This window comes from Heptranchias perlo, chromosome 30 (assembly GCF_035084215.1).
Source record: "Heptranchias perlo isolate sHepPer1 chromosome 30, sHepPer1.hap1, whole genome shotgun sequence".
NCBI lineage: Eukaryota > Metazoa > Chordata > Chondrichthyes > Hexanchiformes > Hexanchidae > Heptranchias > Heptranchias perlo.
Genome location: NC_090354.1, coordinates 21,767,676 through 21,784,514, shown reverse-complemented (window position 1 = coordinate 21,784,514; position 16,839 = coordinate 21,767,676). Strand labels below are relative to the sequence as shown.

The following is a 16,839-nucleotide window of genomic DNA, read 5'->3' as shown; positions in this document are numbered from 1 at the left end:
CTCCAAAATGATGGCACAGTTCTTCCAGAACTTGCTACTTGTTTATATGAAAAAGATTATTTTGGGGTATAACTATAAGTACAAGGCAGCTGCTGTAACCATTTAGAATATATTACAAAATATTAAGTCCTGCTCCAAGTCAGTGCAACCTGAGGACTTTGCCACTTGCTGTTTATCTCCTCTGCTGCATCATTGTTTGGTTCCCTTTGGGATTTGCCCATCTCTATAGTGGAGTGAAACTCCCTGAAAGATAGAATATCACCCCACTTCAGGTTGACAAGGCACGTAGCGTAAATCAAGTGTGTGTCAAACCTGGTTTACAAAATTTTCAGGGGGTAATCTCTCCTTGTGCTCTAAAATGTTAATTTGTTTTACTACTGGGAATACACTGCACATGCATGTTTCTTTGCATGCAAAGAGCTCTCTGCTGAGCAGGCTAATCAGGGAACCAAGCATCGGCTATCGGTCTCAAACGAGTGTAAAGATACCCTAACAAATAAATACTATGCACTGTTTCGGTTCTCAGTTACCTCAGAAAATAACTATAGGAGTTAATTCTTTACCATGTTTTCGATATTTTGTGCGAACCACCCCCATCCCACACACAAATTCAACTTGCCTTAAATGCTTCTATGGTGGCTTCTCTGGGATTTTTTGTTTATGGTAATTTTCCATTGATAGGAGGGGGCAGAGGTTACAAACAGCAAGACTGGGCATGCTCTATGAATGGCCAAATACATGCTGGGAGCTGTAGCTTGAAATCCTGTTAAATCTCTTCAGCCAAGAATTATGGCTCTGGGACCTCTACAAACATCAAGCTGAGACTTCAGGTACACGGGTATAGGTATAGGCCTCAGGTATAAAGGTACAAGCCTCGAATAGAAAGTACTGTCACAGGCATTTTAGATACAGTAAATGACCCCCACACTTGATTCTCTCATCTGCATTACAACCAAGTGAAGCTGCATACTGGGAATGAAGCATGACATAAAATTATCCTGCGGCCTCAACAGGTACTCTAACCAAATTCAAAATATGCTCTGCAAACAAATGGGTTTTTCCATAAAAGTTTCTACTGCTACCTGTGAAGATATGTACCAAATTAAAATATACAGCAGAAAAGCAAAATTCTGTAAATACGTGAATCTGTGCTTTAAAAAGGAACGTCTTCTGAATAATAAAAAATATTCAACATTTTCTCAATGCTTGCTGAATTTTAAGATTTAAAAAAAATAAAAAGTATTGGCGTTCTCAAAGGTGTGATTTTAATAAACTTGTTTATGGTACAATAAATATAATCAACTTCTGATAAGTAGAACTGAATTATCTCCATTTTTCCTCTGACGAATTCAACCCTCTTAGCTTTGGGCTTTGACATTATTACCGTCAATTGATTTTAAAAATTACACGTCATTGTTCAAATATCAGAGTATATTTCACAAATTACAGTAAAAAAATAAACATCTATACATCTTCAATGCCAGGCTAGGCTACAAAGTGTCAAGTCAGGTACAAAATTCCAATATTAATATTCTACTAACCAGCACTTCAAATAAAAGCTTCCAAATAAAAGGCAACAAAAACATTTTACAAGTTAGCATATTAAGCCTATAACAAATCACTTGTTTCCGATTTGGTGAATTTTCATTTATCCTCGGCACTTGCCTCAAATCTGGTTTATCTGCAGCAATGTACTGTCATGTGCTAGCAGATATTTTCAAGTAGCAGTAGAAACATTTATGGAATATTTCTTAGTGTTACATAGAATACTAAGAAATATACTTGCATACAATTAAATTTTGGTTATAATTAACAGCAACTGTCCTTTAGGAAGTAATATGCTTTAAAGATTGTTGTAATGTGTTGTAAATGTGTGATCAAAAAATTGCTCTAGTAAATTACTAGGAACATTTAACACAATTTAACAGTAATTCTTTCAAACCATTTTGGAGACATTGTATGTATGCATGTTTCTGTGCCACTATTTATCATGTAAACTGATTTCTAATGGTTAAATAAGATTGATTCAATATGTGTATTTAAAAAATCTAATATTTGCACTGGATAAAGAATGCCTGACGGATACAAATAGGCAGTTCTTGTAGTGTAAAGAGTAATTATTTCACTGACTGCAGCAGCAATTCAATAACTAAACATTATGAAAGCAAATTTATAAATTTCAAATGCCTATTATTAAAATCTCAAATAGAAACCTGCATCTATGCCTTGGCTTCATCCAATTTTGGATGGACGGGAAAAGTTCACCTATTTTTGGAGGTCAAGTGCTACCACTGACAACAGATGGTATAACATTTTACAGTCATTTTAAATCACAGAACTCAAGTGGGTTTCAAATAGAGAGTTACCAAGAAAGTGCACATCTTAAAACCTCAACGTCAATGTAGCGTTTCAGTTTGAGTACAAAATAGTATAGTACTGTTCTCCAGTAGCATACTGAGACTTACAACCACCAAATGACTGAAACCACCACTCAGGGTAAAAAGGAGGTCACACATTGCTTATGCTATGAGGTTCCTGTCATCAATGCTATTCAGACAGATAAATCCATGAGCAAAAATACTGAAAACTTTTATAAAAGTTATATATTACTGTGAGCTACTGAGTACAGATGAACTTGTAGTTCGCCTTTTGACTATCGGTGGGTAACTGTTTTCAAAGAAATGTCCTGCCAGTACTTCTGCATTACCACTAGAGAGAAAAGGACCACAGATGCTAGTGTTAATTCCTCAGCAAGTAGTCATTCATTTGTACTAGCTGATAACATTAATATTGAGCTTTGCCATTTTATCAATAGCCGTCACTTGCATTTCCATATATAATATTTCTACTAGCAATAAGATTGCAGTTAAATTGTGTTTCTCATTACTTTGCTGAACTTTTCTTAAAGTTTCACATAATTGGAGATAGGAAATTAGGAACAGACTTTAAGAATAGTACAATTCTAAAGGGGGTGCAAGAACAGAGGTGGGGGTGTATGTACATAAATCTTTGAAGGTGGCAGGACAAGTTGAGAAGGCTGTTAAAAAAGCATATGGGATCCTGGGCTTTATTAATAGAGTACAAAAGCAAGGAAGTCATGCTAAACCTTTATAAAACACTGGTTAGGCCTCATCTGGAGTATTGTGTTCAATTCTGGGTACCACACTTTAGGAAGGATATCAAGGCATTAGAGACGGTGCAGAAGAGATTTACCAGAATGGTACCAGGGATGAGGGACTTCAGTTATGTGGAGAGACTGGAGAAGCTGGGGTTGTTCTCCTTAGAGCAGAGAATGTTAAGAAATTTGATAGAGGTGTTCAAAATCATGAATGGTTTTTATAGAGTAAATAAGAAAAAGCTGTTTCCAGTGGCAGAAAGGTTGGTAACCTAAGCACACAGGTTTGAGGTGATTGGCAAAAGAACCAGAGGCAACATGAGGAAACATGTTTTTTTTTAAAACGCAGTGAGTTGTTATGATCTGGAATGCACTGTCTGAAAAGATGGTTGAAGCAGATTCAATAATGACTATCAAAAGGGAATTGGATAAATACTAGAAGGGAAAAAATTTACAAGGCTATGGAGAAAGAGCAGGGGAGTGGGACTAATTGGATAGTTCTACCAAAGAGGTACAGGCATGATGGGTCGAATGGCCTCCTTCTGTGCTGCATCATACTATGATACTATGAATACCTCACCATCAAGATACTCAACTAGACAAGAAACAAAAGCACTGCTGGCCACAGGTAGCCAGATATATAGCAATTCTATCACAATCCAAACAGTAATAGCATTAGCAAAGAAATGCAGCTGATAATTTGAACACCCATTTTTTCATCTCTGCACCTCACACAGTCGCCCTACTATCCTAACCTATCACTTTCAACCCAAGTTTCTCAACCACTCTTATTCAGCACGCCTAATTATGTCCATCGCTATCTAATCAGTGTGTTTGCAGTATATGCTCAGTACCAACATTTTTTTTAATGGAAGCAGCATTATCTGGAGTAGTGGTGTACTTAAAATAAAAAAAACAAGGGGCTAGACAAGCCATCCTTCAAACAAGGCAATGTGTCAGACAAGCTGCCACAAACATACAGGAGTTTTCTACCTTCTTGTCCATGGACTTCATTTATTCTTAGAATAACAGATGGTTAAGAGTTTGTTACAAAGTTGCACTCCATCCAATGAATTTGGGTAGTTTAATAAATTACAATAGCAAACCTTGGCCAAGTTATCAATCTTTCCCAATTACCATTATTTAGATATAAATGCAGCCTTATTCTTTATGATGGTTATACGTTTTTCTGTTCATGTCCTTGCTGTCGGAGTTTCTATTTTCCAATTTTCTCCTCAATAGTTATTATGGCTACACAATTTTGCCATATCTCTGCATTGCATGACAGGAAGAGGGTGGTTTTATACAATTTTGATGCCAGATTACAATTATAATAGTCAGGTGACAGGAAGAGTATTTTTCTGAATAATGAAGTTTAATGCTATGTCTGTGGTAGGTAACTGACTTATTGGTAACAAGGCCTTGAGTAAAGAACAGCTTGACTAATCTCTTTTTACTTTAAATACATCAGTGGCCCAGATATCATTATTCTCATTATGAAATGCCAGTACTCAGCATACAAGACAAAAGTACAAACTAGACAAATAAAATTAACATGCTCGTCAAAAGCCATCTAAATGCAAGGCAGAACACATTACATACCATACAATGCTGAATTGTTCAGTGAACAGGTGAGATCTTGCTTTGGTGCTGTTTATACAGTTGGATAAAGTCTCAAGCACACAGGAAGAGCTTTTAGGCTGACATGTGTGAATCTTTTTTGTGTCATCCTTCTGACTGTACTTCAGTGCACTGCTGGTTTCTCTGCTTTACGGGCCTGGACAGAAATCCCCTTTTTTCGGGGCCGATGCCTATTTCTCCGCTAGCTTCTGGATCTTATAGTGACCTCCACCATTGTCACTGCTTTCTAAGGAGACTGCATTCTCTGTTAGGCTGCCTCTACTCTAGTACCTGGCCTGCTTCTGCGTCCTTAGTTTTCTGCTCCTCTGCCGGGACATTTTCACTTTATGCCGAGCTAGCTCTGATCTGCTCCTGCTGGTTCCCATCCTGCTCTGGATTCTGCTCCAACTGACCTTTGCTTCACCACCTTCCGCTTGCTTCCAGTAACCGGTGACTCCAGTCATGCTATAGAACAGCTCCGTCACCTTCTCTCAAGCTCCTACTGCTGCTCCAGATCTTATGTGTTCCGCACCTCCCCACAGCTGTTCAATGGACCAGCTTCCTCATCTGTATTGATCTTGTGGATTTCCCTATCACGGTTTCCAAGCTCCCTAGGCTTTACTACTCTCAGCCCTTGGGTTTCACTCCAACTGCTTCTCATTCTTCGGCTGGAATACTGGATCAGTTGTTGTGCTTTACTAATCACGAGGCCGCTACTCACCTCTCCATCTCCCAATGGACAACCTCCAGCAGTCTACTCACTGATACTCTGGACTTACTTGCCTTTCACAACTATCTCCGAACCTGGACATTAGTTCATTTATGCTCCAAGCTGACTCCATTGTGTCTACAAGTCAACTTCATCCCACCACTGGACCTCTGACTTTAACTCTGGACTCCTTCATATCGTCTCCTCCCTATCCTCTGTTTACAATGAGGACATAGCTATCCTAATCTTTGCCTTGCCTTTGTAACCTGAATTCCCTTTTCCATTCATGTACGCATTTTGTCTGCCACTCCAGACCTGAGCCCATTACTTCTACCTCCCCTTTATTCCCCTCTTCTCTTGACCCCCATTAGGCCCTTCTTTCCCGTCTCCCCCCCCTTTCTGTAACCTAGTCATGTTAGCTTTCATTTCTCCTCTCATGGGTATTTTGCCCCCACAATCCCTACCCCAACCCTTCACTATTCCTCTGCTTTCCTACTCTCCTGCCACTATTCCAGGCTTGAATTCCACACCTAACCTCTGTGCCCCTCTCAACGTTCACCAAAGGGTCCATCGAGGCATCCGTCACTGTCTCCTTATGAGCAGCAACCCCAACTACCTCACCCCCTTGCTTTTTTTTTTAAAAAGGACAACACAGACCGACACATCAAACAATTTCTGTAACCTCTATCTTAACCCATAACCTGATCAACACAGATTTCAACTGTGCATTTAATGTATTGCTAATTTCAGCAGACAAAATGTTCGCGTTATGGCTACTCAATTTTTTTGAGAACAGGTTCTAACAGGGGCTTTGAGCAATTCTAATCTCATTATTTTAAGAATCGAACACAAAATTAGCTAGCAGTTAAATGTTAATTTGAAACATCTAATGTGCTAATACTATAAATATTTCTCTGATATGTCATAACTTGTGAGTTGCATTCCTCATTAGGCAAAACTTCAGGTAACCTGCATACAAGATGATCTCTTGAAGGATTTCATGGTCTTTGTATAACACATGGGTCAACATTACAAAACTTCTATCTACCAAAATTCTCACCTTCATGATGGTTAACAACAACTAATATATATTTCTCTTTTCAACAGGTAACTTCCTATTGACTACTGCTCTGCTCCTCCAGTGCTGCAATATTTAAAATGACAACTCTCCCTCTCAACTTCAGATCTGGTTCCTGCTGCCGAACTCTCAAACAAAACGTCACCTCCTAGATCCATGCCCATTTCTCCCGTAATTCTGTTTGAATCCCTCCAATCAGGTTTCCATATCTTCGAAACTACCCTAAACAAAGGCATAAATTACATTATCTTACTGTGGTACATTATCCATCTCATTATCTCTTGACACGGTCAGCCACACCATCCTCTTCCACTGTCCAACTTATTGGGACTGCTCTTGCTAGGGCCCACTCTTGCCTATCTGATTTTAGCCAGTGCATCCCTACCAATGTCGTCGCTTCCCACCCCTGCACTGACACCTAGAGAATACCCTAAGGTCTATCCTTGATCCCATCTTCTTTCTCATCTACGTGCTGCAACATCATCCACAGACAGAGTCAGCTTTCAGGTGTACGGTGATGACACCCAACCATACATCTCCACCATCTCCCTCGACTCTTCCATTGTCTCGGTGCAGTCACACTGCTGGTCCAACACTCAGATGAGCAGCAATTTCCTCCAGCGGAGTATTAGGAAGACCAATGAGATCATCTTCAGCTCCGTACCCTTGCACTAACCCAATTCCCCTCTTCAGACACTGTCTCAGTCTGAACCAGACTGTTTGCAACCTCGGTATCATATTCAAACCCAAGCTGAGCTTCCGAACTTATATCCTCCCAATTGAGAAGATAACCTACCTTCACCTCTAATATCACTGCCTCTGCCCCTTGCTGCTGAAACCCTCTCGCATGCCTTTGTTACTCCCAGGTTTGACTATTCCAATGCTCTTCTGGCCAGCTTCCCATCCTCCACCCTTTGTAAACTTTAGCTCATCCAAAATTCTATTGCCCATCCTATCCCACACCAGTTCTTGCTCACCCGTCATCCCTGTCCTCGCTGAACTAATTGGCTCCCAGGTCCTCCCATGCTTCTAATTTAAAATTCTCATTCTTGTGTTTAAATCCCTACATGGCCTTATTCCTTCCCTTTATCCATAACCTTCTTGGTGCTACAACCCCATCTGAGCTCTCCATTCTTCTGACCCCAGCCTCTTGTGCATGCACCCTTCCTTCGCCCCACTCTCAGAGGCCATGACTTCAACCATGTAGGCCTCATGCTCTAATCTTTCCTTAAACCGTTCTGCCCCTCCACCTCCCTCTCCTCCTAAAACCAATAAGCCGCAACCGCAGGCCCACGGAGCGGGGGGGGGGGCTGGGGAGGAGGGGGTAGTGGTGACTGAAGATGGCGGGGCTACCTGAAAGGCCTTAAATGACAGGTAATCCCACTTTAAGTGGCACCTTTGTAATTGACGCCAATGATGATGGCAAACGCCCTGTGTAGGTGGCTGTCCGGGATAAGCGGGACAGTGTAAGTGGTGAGGACTGTATCTTTGACCAAACTATTGAGTCATCCCACCTTCTTTGATTTGGCATCCATTTTGTTTCTTACACCTGTGTGTAGTGCCTTGGGACATTTTTCTACGTTTAAGGTGCCGTATAAAAACAAGTTGTTAGTTTATCTATTTTGCTGGCCAGATTCCAATTTTAAAAATCTGCAGTGGGAGCCTGGACTCAAGTCAGTCAGAAACAACAGTTGCCATTTAAGTATCTTAGTGCTGGACAAACAGATTAACAGTTGACAGGAATGCACTGTGCTTCTCCAACGTTTTGATATTTAAATGGTGGATCTCCCTTCCAACTTCACCCTCGGCCTCTCACTGCTTAAAATCTGAGCTCCTTGTACCAAGCCTGGAGGGCTGTCGCTGATTTTAAAATCAGCAACAACTTGGCCTGATGGTTACAAACTTAAAAATCAGCAGCAAGAGCCAAAACTGGTCAAGAGGACAACTGCTATTTAAATACCCCAGTCCTGGAACAGAGGGACCAAGAACTGCACTGGTATGCTGCTGCTGCTACTGCAGCAACACAAACAGTACCAGGAACACATGGGTATGATATTGCTGCTGGGCCCATCAATCAAACTAGAAGATGCTATGTCCCACAGATAAGACCATTCCCTTACTTTTAGCTCCAAACAGGGCCACATATTTCAAGAACACGCAGTGTTAATTTTAAGTATTGTACAAAATACCTCATTACATATAAAACTATGACAGGCCCTCAAAAAAGCTCCTTTAACTAGGGTGAAGCAGTTTATGACATGATGAAGAAACAGCATAGATGTTGAAGCTATTATGACCCCAAAGGAAAATGACTAAACAGTGAACTCCCCTTTTCTACTTCAGTGATATTTTTCAACCACATCAACAAAATTTACGCTGGTGTTATTTTCATACGGTTGTCATTTCAGAACTCAGTTTTCATCAGTTACTGTGACTGCATTACTGCAAGTAAGTTGAACAGTAGCAATTTAACTGATAAAATAGGTTCTTAAGAAAAAAAATGTTGGGGGGAAAAAAGGTTACAGTGATGTAATATTTAAATCTCTGTCACTTACAACAGAAATAGTGGCAAATTCTCAAGAAAAATCCTTTTCGAAAATAGTAATCATTCTAAGCAGCAAGTACGTCACACAGACTTACAGTTTTGTGTTGAGGATAATCTATACAACTAACACTATATGCTCCACATATTTTATTGGTAACAATTTACATTTATATAGTGCCTTTAACATAGAAAAATGTTCTAAGGCGCTCCTCAGAGGTGTAATCAGACAAAAATGTGTCTAATCAAAGAAAGAATTGGTACCCCTCCTAATAAAAGCTTGGTCAGAGGTGGGTTTTAAGTCGGGTCTTAATGAGGAGAGAGCGGTGTCGAGGCAGAGGTGGTTAGGAAGGGAATTCCAGAGCATGAGGACTTGATGGCTGAAAGCGCAGCCGCCAATGGAGGGGGGATGCACAAGAGACCAGGAATTGGAGGGATGAAGTGTTCTGAGAAGGTTCTAGGGCTGGAGGAAGTAATCGAGATAGGGAAGGGCAAGGACATTAGGGATTTACACATGAGGATGAGAATTTTAAATCTGAGGTGTTGGTGGACCAAGAGTGATGAGTGCATAGGACCTTCTCTCCCAGGTCTATTTGAGATAGCTCTGTACTCAGCTTTGTATTGACCCTTTTATCCAAACTTCAGTGTGTATAATCAGTCTTCTCATGTTGAAATTCAACTGACAATTACAAACGAACGCACGATTATGAATCCTGCATAGACTCTAACTTTGAATGTTTCATGACCAATCTGCAATCTTAAACTGTAGATTTATTAGGGTTTGGAGTCTCATTTCCCAGAACAATGAGCTTTGAAAAATTATACATTGGTTTCTAATGTGATTTTAATAATAATATCAAGCAGTAATGCAATGATTGTGTCACAATAGGATGCAGTAGCTCAGCCTAATACATGGCAAATGAGCTAGGACCAGCAAATGATGGCTTTTCAAACTAAAACTGTTGCCATTTTTGGCAGTTTGCTTGAATCACCTGGCCCAACCAGCTTATCTGCACTATTCCCTTCTGTCACTGCTGTGCTGATACTTCCAAATCCATTTGTAAAACTCACTTTGTCCAGGTCTGATCTAAAAAGTAATCTACTCAATTTTTGATTCTGCTGTCTAGTTGCAGAATATTTCACTAGCTCATCATTAAAAGGGAAAGAAAATGGAGGAGTGGGGGGGGGGCTCAGGGAGAAATACTTTTCTGCCTCCATCCCCCTTTTTATATAAAAAGGCAATTTTCTTTTTTTTTAAGAAAACTCAATTTTATTATGAGCAGGTTCCCTCACTGCTCAGCAGCTCCGGTGACATTAATTACAAGTAGTGTCTCCATAGTAAACAGTGGAAAAGACAAATTCAAACCAGCCAGGACTAATTCAGAGCCATGGGAAACCAGACTACTTGCTAGGAATACAAATTTTGCAGGGAACCACAGCACCAAAGCAGCTCTCAAGTTTTAAGGTTGCAGCCCCTGATCTTTTAAAGAGAACTGATGTCACCAGAGCAGGTGGGAGATCTGACTAGTGTCTCAACACCAGCAATAAAATTGACATTTTTTTAAAATCTAAGAATCTTGTGGTGAGCCTATCTGCAGAATTTTGACACACTTTTAGCTGCTATTCGTTAATCCATTTTTAGAGGAATAAGAACCCATAGAGTAGTGCTAAACATAGTCCATTAATGCTTTTGTTGATATTACACTTTCACTAAAATGAGCAAAGATAGAAATCTTGGCTGCTAAGCAGTTGCTATCACAATCAAAAACATTTATAGTGTTTTATTTTAATTATATACCAACAATACAAGAGTGCTAGCATTTTTACTTGGATTACTGTTCAAATATTTTCTCTGGCTGCCATGGGTTTAGTCAGAATTACACAGGAGGCACAATTTCCAGTGATCATGTTATTTTCCTGAATATTACAAACCAAAACAACATACTAAAAGCAAGGCAGATTCAAAACAAATTAAACTTGTTCTCAGAATAAGTGGCTCAAACTTTTCAACTGCCTTTTCACCAGTTAACATGCCTGGTTAATTGTACCACCAGTAAGAGTTTGGTAACAAAAAGTGCATTCTTTCTTTCCTATCCACTCAACACAAACTACTTTCTTAATATGCAGATGAAATTGGCTAAATTACTAAAGCTTTACAGTATCCAACCGTTTACTAAAACATTACTCCTGCTTGTGCTATATGTCAAAGGTACACAAATGCAGACTTTTAAATTTAAGATGCTCCCAGTATCTAAATGGGCACAATATCAGATGGATTTTTATTAGGTATTTTAACACTTCAAGACTTGTGTCATATCTGATCTCTTGACCAGAAAGCACTAAGATATCAAGGCCTGAATTTAACCTCATAAATAATGCATGGCAGGCGTTGGCTACAGCCACTTTGCTAATCACAGGTGGGCAGAGTGGGTATGGACATTACACTGTTTCTGAACCTCCTACACAAGTGCATTACTTCTTTTGACAACTATTGCATATAGTCGATGTACAACTGTTTTACAAGCAACTGCAGTAGCAAAAGTAATAACAGGAGGCTACAATATTTTTAAACAGGAGTCCAAGTTGTAGTACCAAAGGTAGAACTTGTCTAGTTTTATCAATCAACTTAAGACGAGTGATTCAGTCATTTGATCGGGAACAGTATACTTCCACGACTATGTTTACCATGATTTGATGCGACAAATGACCACGACAATCTGTCAGCGTCGAGCTTGAAGTCCTTCCATTATGAAACAATGGATGCGTTTAACATGTCAAATCATGAGTTTAAATATATTTTAGTATGCAGACACGCATTCGCCCAATTTATGATGTATTATCACTCCAGTAAAACAACATTTCAATCACAGCACATGTAATGAGAAATGTAAGTTGACAGCTGTACCAGGACCACAAGAATCCACCCACTCGCATTCCTTTAACCTGCTTCGTGCATGCAGCTTTCAGAATTGGCGCACACGTAATCCACCTCTCAAAATTTAATTCCCCCATTAAAACAGAACTACAAAACAAAATGAAAAATGTAGAATATATGATTCATTTTACAAACTTGAAAAAAAATGAGGCTGCAAAAATAGTAATGCAGCACTCAGAGGGTTAAAATACATTCAGCTTTCATACAGGGGCGTTAACTATGAATGAAAGTAAAATGCAATTGCCGAGTACACTTTGCAAATCAAGACTTAGAAAGCCCGTACGGCTTTTACCATCAGTTCAAAATTTTAAAAAAAGACAATAACTAATTCACCAAGCCTCATGAAATAACTGTCCCCCTGCCACATCTGAACTGGAACTGAATATACTCTGGTCGGGAAGGGGGGGGGGGGTTATTTATGTCCTTCTCATTTATTAAGTCCCTGAAGGATTTAATCCCCTCATAGTGACAGCTGCAATTATAACGAGGTATTTTGATCCTCAATTATCAAATGTCAGCGGGTGCCAAAGGAAGTGTCGAATCTCGTGTACATGGAAAAGGGGAGGGGGGGGGGGGGAATTCCTGGCCACTTGCAGACAGATAGTTTTATATCTATCGGTCTCTAATGTGTGTTTGTGTCTGGCTGCAGCTGAGGGGAAGCTGTCATGGCGCCGCCCGGCGGCGGCTCAAACCCACCAACGGACACCGCTCGAGCTCAGCGGAAAAAAAAAACTCGGAGGAGGTCGGTCACTCGCTCGCTACTCACCCGCCGGCAACAGCCACATACTTCCTCAGCCGCTCGCGTCACTTTGTTTCTCTTACCAAAAAAAAATAATAATTATTATTATTATTATTAATAAACTGAAGTGTTTGCACTCGAAAGGGAGGGGGGAGTTGGGGGGGAAAAGCAGGCTGGGTTTTAACACTTTCCTTCCAGAACGATCCTTTCCCTTTCCCCCCTCTTGTCCCTGCTGACTGGCTGAGGCCCGGCCGACGTGGCCAGTCCCAGTGCGCCCGCCCGCTCCAGTCTCGCGCTTTCTCTCTCTCTCTCTCTCTGTGTGTGTCGGAGCCGCTGCCGATGGAGAGAGGAGGAAGGGGGAGTGTGTGTGTGTGGTGGGAGGGGGGGGGGGCGGGTGGGAAAACTGGGGCCGCTGCCAAATACTGAGCTCTCCATTAGGACGCTGCGGTCGGAGCCGCTGCGCGCCTGCGCACTGCCTCATTCCCCCGCACACCTTGCCGAATACTGGGGCCCCGACCGATCGCAGACAGGCTCAGCGCGCATGCGTGGCTTCGTCGGCTCATCTGTCTCCAGCTCAATGTCACCTCCTCTTCGGATCGGTTTTATTCCCTCCCTCCCCCCCCCCCCCCACACACACACACACACACCTCGTAAGTATGAAATACGGTCGGATACGCGCAATAAAGAAATTAGAGATATCCGGCTCGGTGAATTACATATCGACGGTGCCCGCTTTTCACGAATGTAAAGAGACCGCCGCTTTGCGGCCTCAGACCTGTCAAGTGTCACTCATTCGGGTAAAAGTGCAGCCACTGTACCAGGTCTCACTCACTGCACATTTAAACTGACCCACCTTATTCCTTCTACAATGCAAAATAGATGCATTTCACTGGCAGCTAAGCTCTCAATGTCATAACTTCCCAGTGCAGTTAATATAACAGTCCATATTACCAACTCAAAAAATGAGTCGCTGTACTCCACGGTAACTTTATAAATGCACATTTTAATAAGCTGCTGCAAATACGCGCTCTCGCTTCCTCCGCACACCTTGTTTCCAGTTTTCCGTGACAGCCACAATTTGACAGTGGCTCTGCTCATGCGCTGTAAGAGCTTGTACTCTTAACGTATGTTAATATATTTGCATCAAATAAGTTCGGTTAGATTCAAAGTTCACTTAGACAGATATTTGCAAACACGCTCTCCGATTTTTACAGAAACTGCATTCCAAGTGTGCTCAATGTAAAACATAATGTATTTTTAAACTCGTAGCTCGGCACTGCAAGTACTTAACAGTAAATTGCAACAAGTATGTGCCATAGTTGACAAAAGACACGTACAATCATTGAGGCTACTGGTCTCGATTTGAACACTTTGTAATTTAATATACTGTACTTATAACCAAAAGCCTACTTTTCCCACAGTTATTTGGCAACTGTCCCAGTTTTGTTCCACTTGAACTTTCTGATTTACCCAAACAGCCAGTCCTTTACATTTGCCAGTCCTATCGCTGTACAGGTTTCCTTTAAAATCATGCACTTATAGTTACTACTGAAGTTGGTATCCATTTTGAACTTGTTACATTGCTGCTTTACTTTAAAAATAACACTGTTTACCATCAAACAATGCAATTCACAATTTTACTGTATCACATACTTTCAAACGGGGAAACCAAGATTGATCTAAAATCTCCTGAGCCAAAAATGCGTTTGTTTGTATTTTACTCAAATTAACAATGTAAAACTACTTTTAGAAAAATACTCACTGGTTCAAAACTTCAAATAGTAATAAATGAAAACAAATGCCGACGTTTTAATTTTTAAAAAATCTGTCTATTTTGTAATTTAGGAACCGTCCATTGCGCGCTTGTTCCAAGCTGAAACGTTTAAAAAGAAACATCCTACTGGAGAAAATGGTGCGTTGCAGAATATGCATCCTTGAATATAAAATTTAGGGTTTATAAACAAGTGTGGCATTTTAAAATATAAGAACAATTAGCAGAACATGTGCATTTTATCAAAGCAGCGGAAGTTTAAAAAAATAATTTTGCACTCCAGGAAACCTTGCTCAATTCAATAATTACTTGCATTAGACTGGCTTTTATTTTCTGCACATCATTTTTTGCAAGCCTGACCATGAAATCTAGTTATGAAGGATGAAGTTGCGTCTATGGCATTATACGGAATTATACGTTTTTTTCCCCAAAAGAATCTTTGAAAAGCTACAAAATCAAAATGTTACCTCGTTTGAAGATGACACATCGCTGATAAACTCAGTGAGCGGATCTTCATTTAAACTTTCTGTTTGTCAGTAGGAAGCATATATTGATATCTCCCATATGTGGGCTGACCTCGTTAATCATGCTTACCCTAAGCTATGTGTAAGTTATATTTATATGAGGGATGGGCGGCAGTCAAATGGGGTTTCCATGGGTTCTACAGCCTCAGACACCCATACTTCACCATCTTCCAAACTGTTGGATGGCAAAAGCAACATTTCAACTGCTTCAATCAATTCTTGTTATTTTTTCTCTAGAAAATTGTATCCATTTAACAGGAATGTGCAGTAAAATATTGACTAGAACTTTATGTTGTAAGATTTTGTAATGCCCTTTTCTCATTTTAAATTATTTTCTCCCCTTTTTAGATCCACCTTCTGGACTAAAAGATAGACAATTTATTCCCAGATATTTGTCAACATTGTCCTAAAACCTGCCATTATGAGATGGAGGACAGCAGCACAGGTTGTCTTCTCCCTCAGATTCCCCTCCCCCCACTTGATTTTTTTCTCTAATCCTGCCCCTCCCCCCATGACTTGCCTGAAATCAGGAACTTACCTTGAGATGAATTAATATCCCACAATCATGTGTCATGCCTTAATGGACCAATAGACTATGCTACTAGTTGACTTTGAAATAAGGTATTTCTATCAAAAGCTGGTGGTCCAGACCAGATGCTAAAATATTCTAGTGAGTTACACTACTAAGGTGTAGTTAGTGGTGCTGTTGCCATTTATTAGGATTTTTGGTAACAGGTAGGAGAGATACTAAGAGGGCATTTGATCTGAGTCAGGGTTACGGAATGCTTATTGGTCTGATACCTGCCATTAAGTCAGTGTAGATGTTTTTTCCCCATTGAACTAGAATAAACTAAGCAGTATACGAAGTCTTAAGAAAAAAACTAAGGCATTTTTAGTGTAATACTTTGAAAGATATATTATATTTGATTTAATTAAATCATTTGAAGTTCAGTTCAACAACTTTTTATTTATTCGTTCAGGGGACGTTGATGCTACTACAACAACAACAACAACAACAACAACAACATGCATTGATATAGCACCTTTAACATAGTAAAACGTCCCAAGGCGGTTCACAGGAGCATAAATCAGACAAAAATTAACACAGAGCCGAAGAAGGAGACATTCGGACAGGTTTGGTCACAGAGGTTGGTTTTAAGGAGTGACTTATACGAGGAGAGAGACCTGGAGAGGTGGAGAGGTTTAGGGAGGGAATTTTAGAGCTTAAGCCTGGATGGCTGAAGGCACGGCTGCCAATGGTGGGGGGAAGTGGGGGATGTGCAAGAGGCCAGAGTTGGAGGAACACAGACTTCTCAGAGGGTTGTAGAGCTGCAGGCAAGGTCGCATTAATTATCCATCACTACATGCCCTTATAAAGTGGTGATATATGCCTAAGTCAGGATGATGTGTGACTTGGAGCTGATGCTGTTCCCTTGATATTGGTGTTCTTATCCTTTTTGCTGGTAGAGGTCTCAGGGGATGGAGTTGCTGGCAAAGTAATCCTGATGAGTTACTGCAGAGCATCCTGTGGATAATGCAGCCACAGTGTGTTGGTGATGGAGGGGGTTGATATTGTCTTATGAACATGAATCACACATTCAGGTGTAAAAGAACATTCTTCACAGGACAGCCTGTAGAGTTGGCTATAGGTAACCAACTAAGATTTTACTGCTGGCTGGATATCAACTTAGTTTTGAAAACAGTCAGTAAAATCATTTTGAAACCTAGTATAACTTCTACATAATGAAAATCAATTGACTCAAATTTCAGGTAAGGTCATCGACAGTCCAAACACATTCATGAGCT

The 16,839-nt window shown here is 40.4% G+C and overlaps 1 protein-coding gene across 1 annotated transcript in view; it reads right to left on the bottom strand.

The window, feature by feature from the left end:
• Positions 1–13,057, bottom strand: part of LOC137299982 (zinc finger protein 652-like) — a 69,983-nt gene extending 56,926 nt beyond the window's left edge. Inside the window, exon 1 of the mRNA XM_067969035.1 lies at positions 12,766–13,057. The gene's annotated coding sequence lies outside the window, so the exon portion shown is untranslated. The remainder of the gene's footprint in view (positions 1–12,765) is intronic.
• Positions 13,058–16,839: the final 3,782 nt, after the last annotated feature.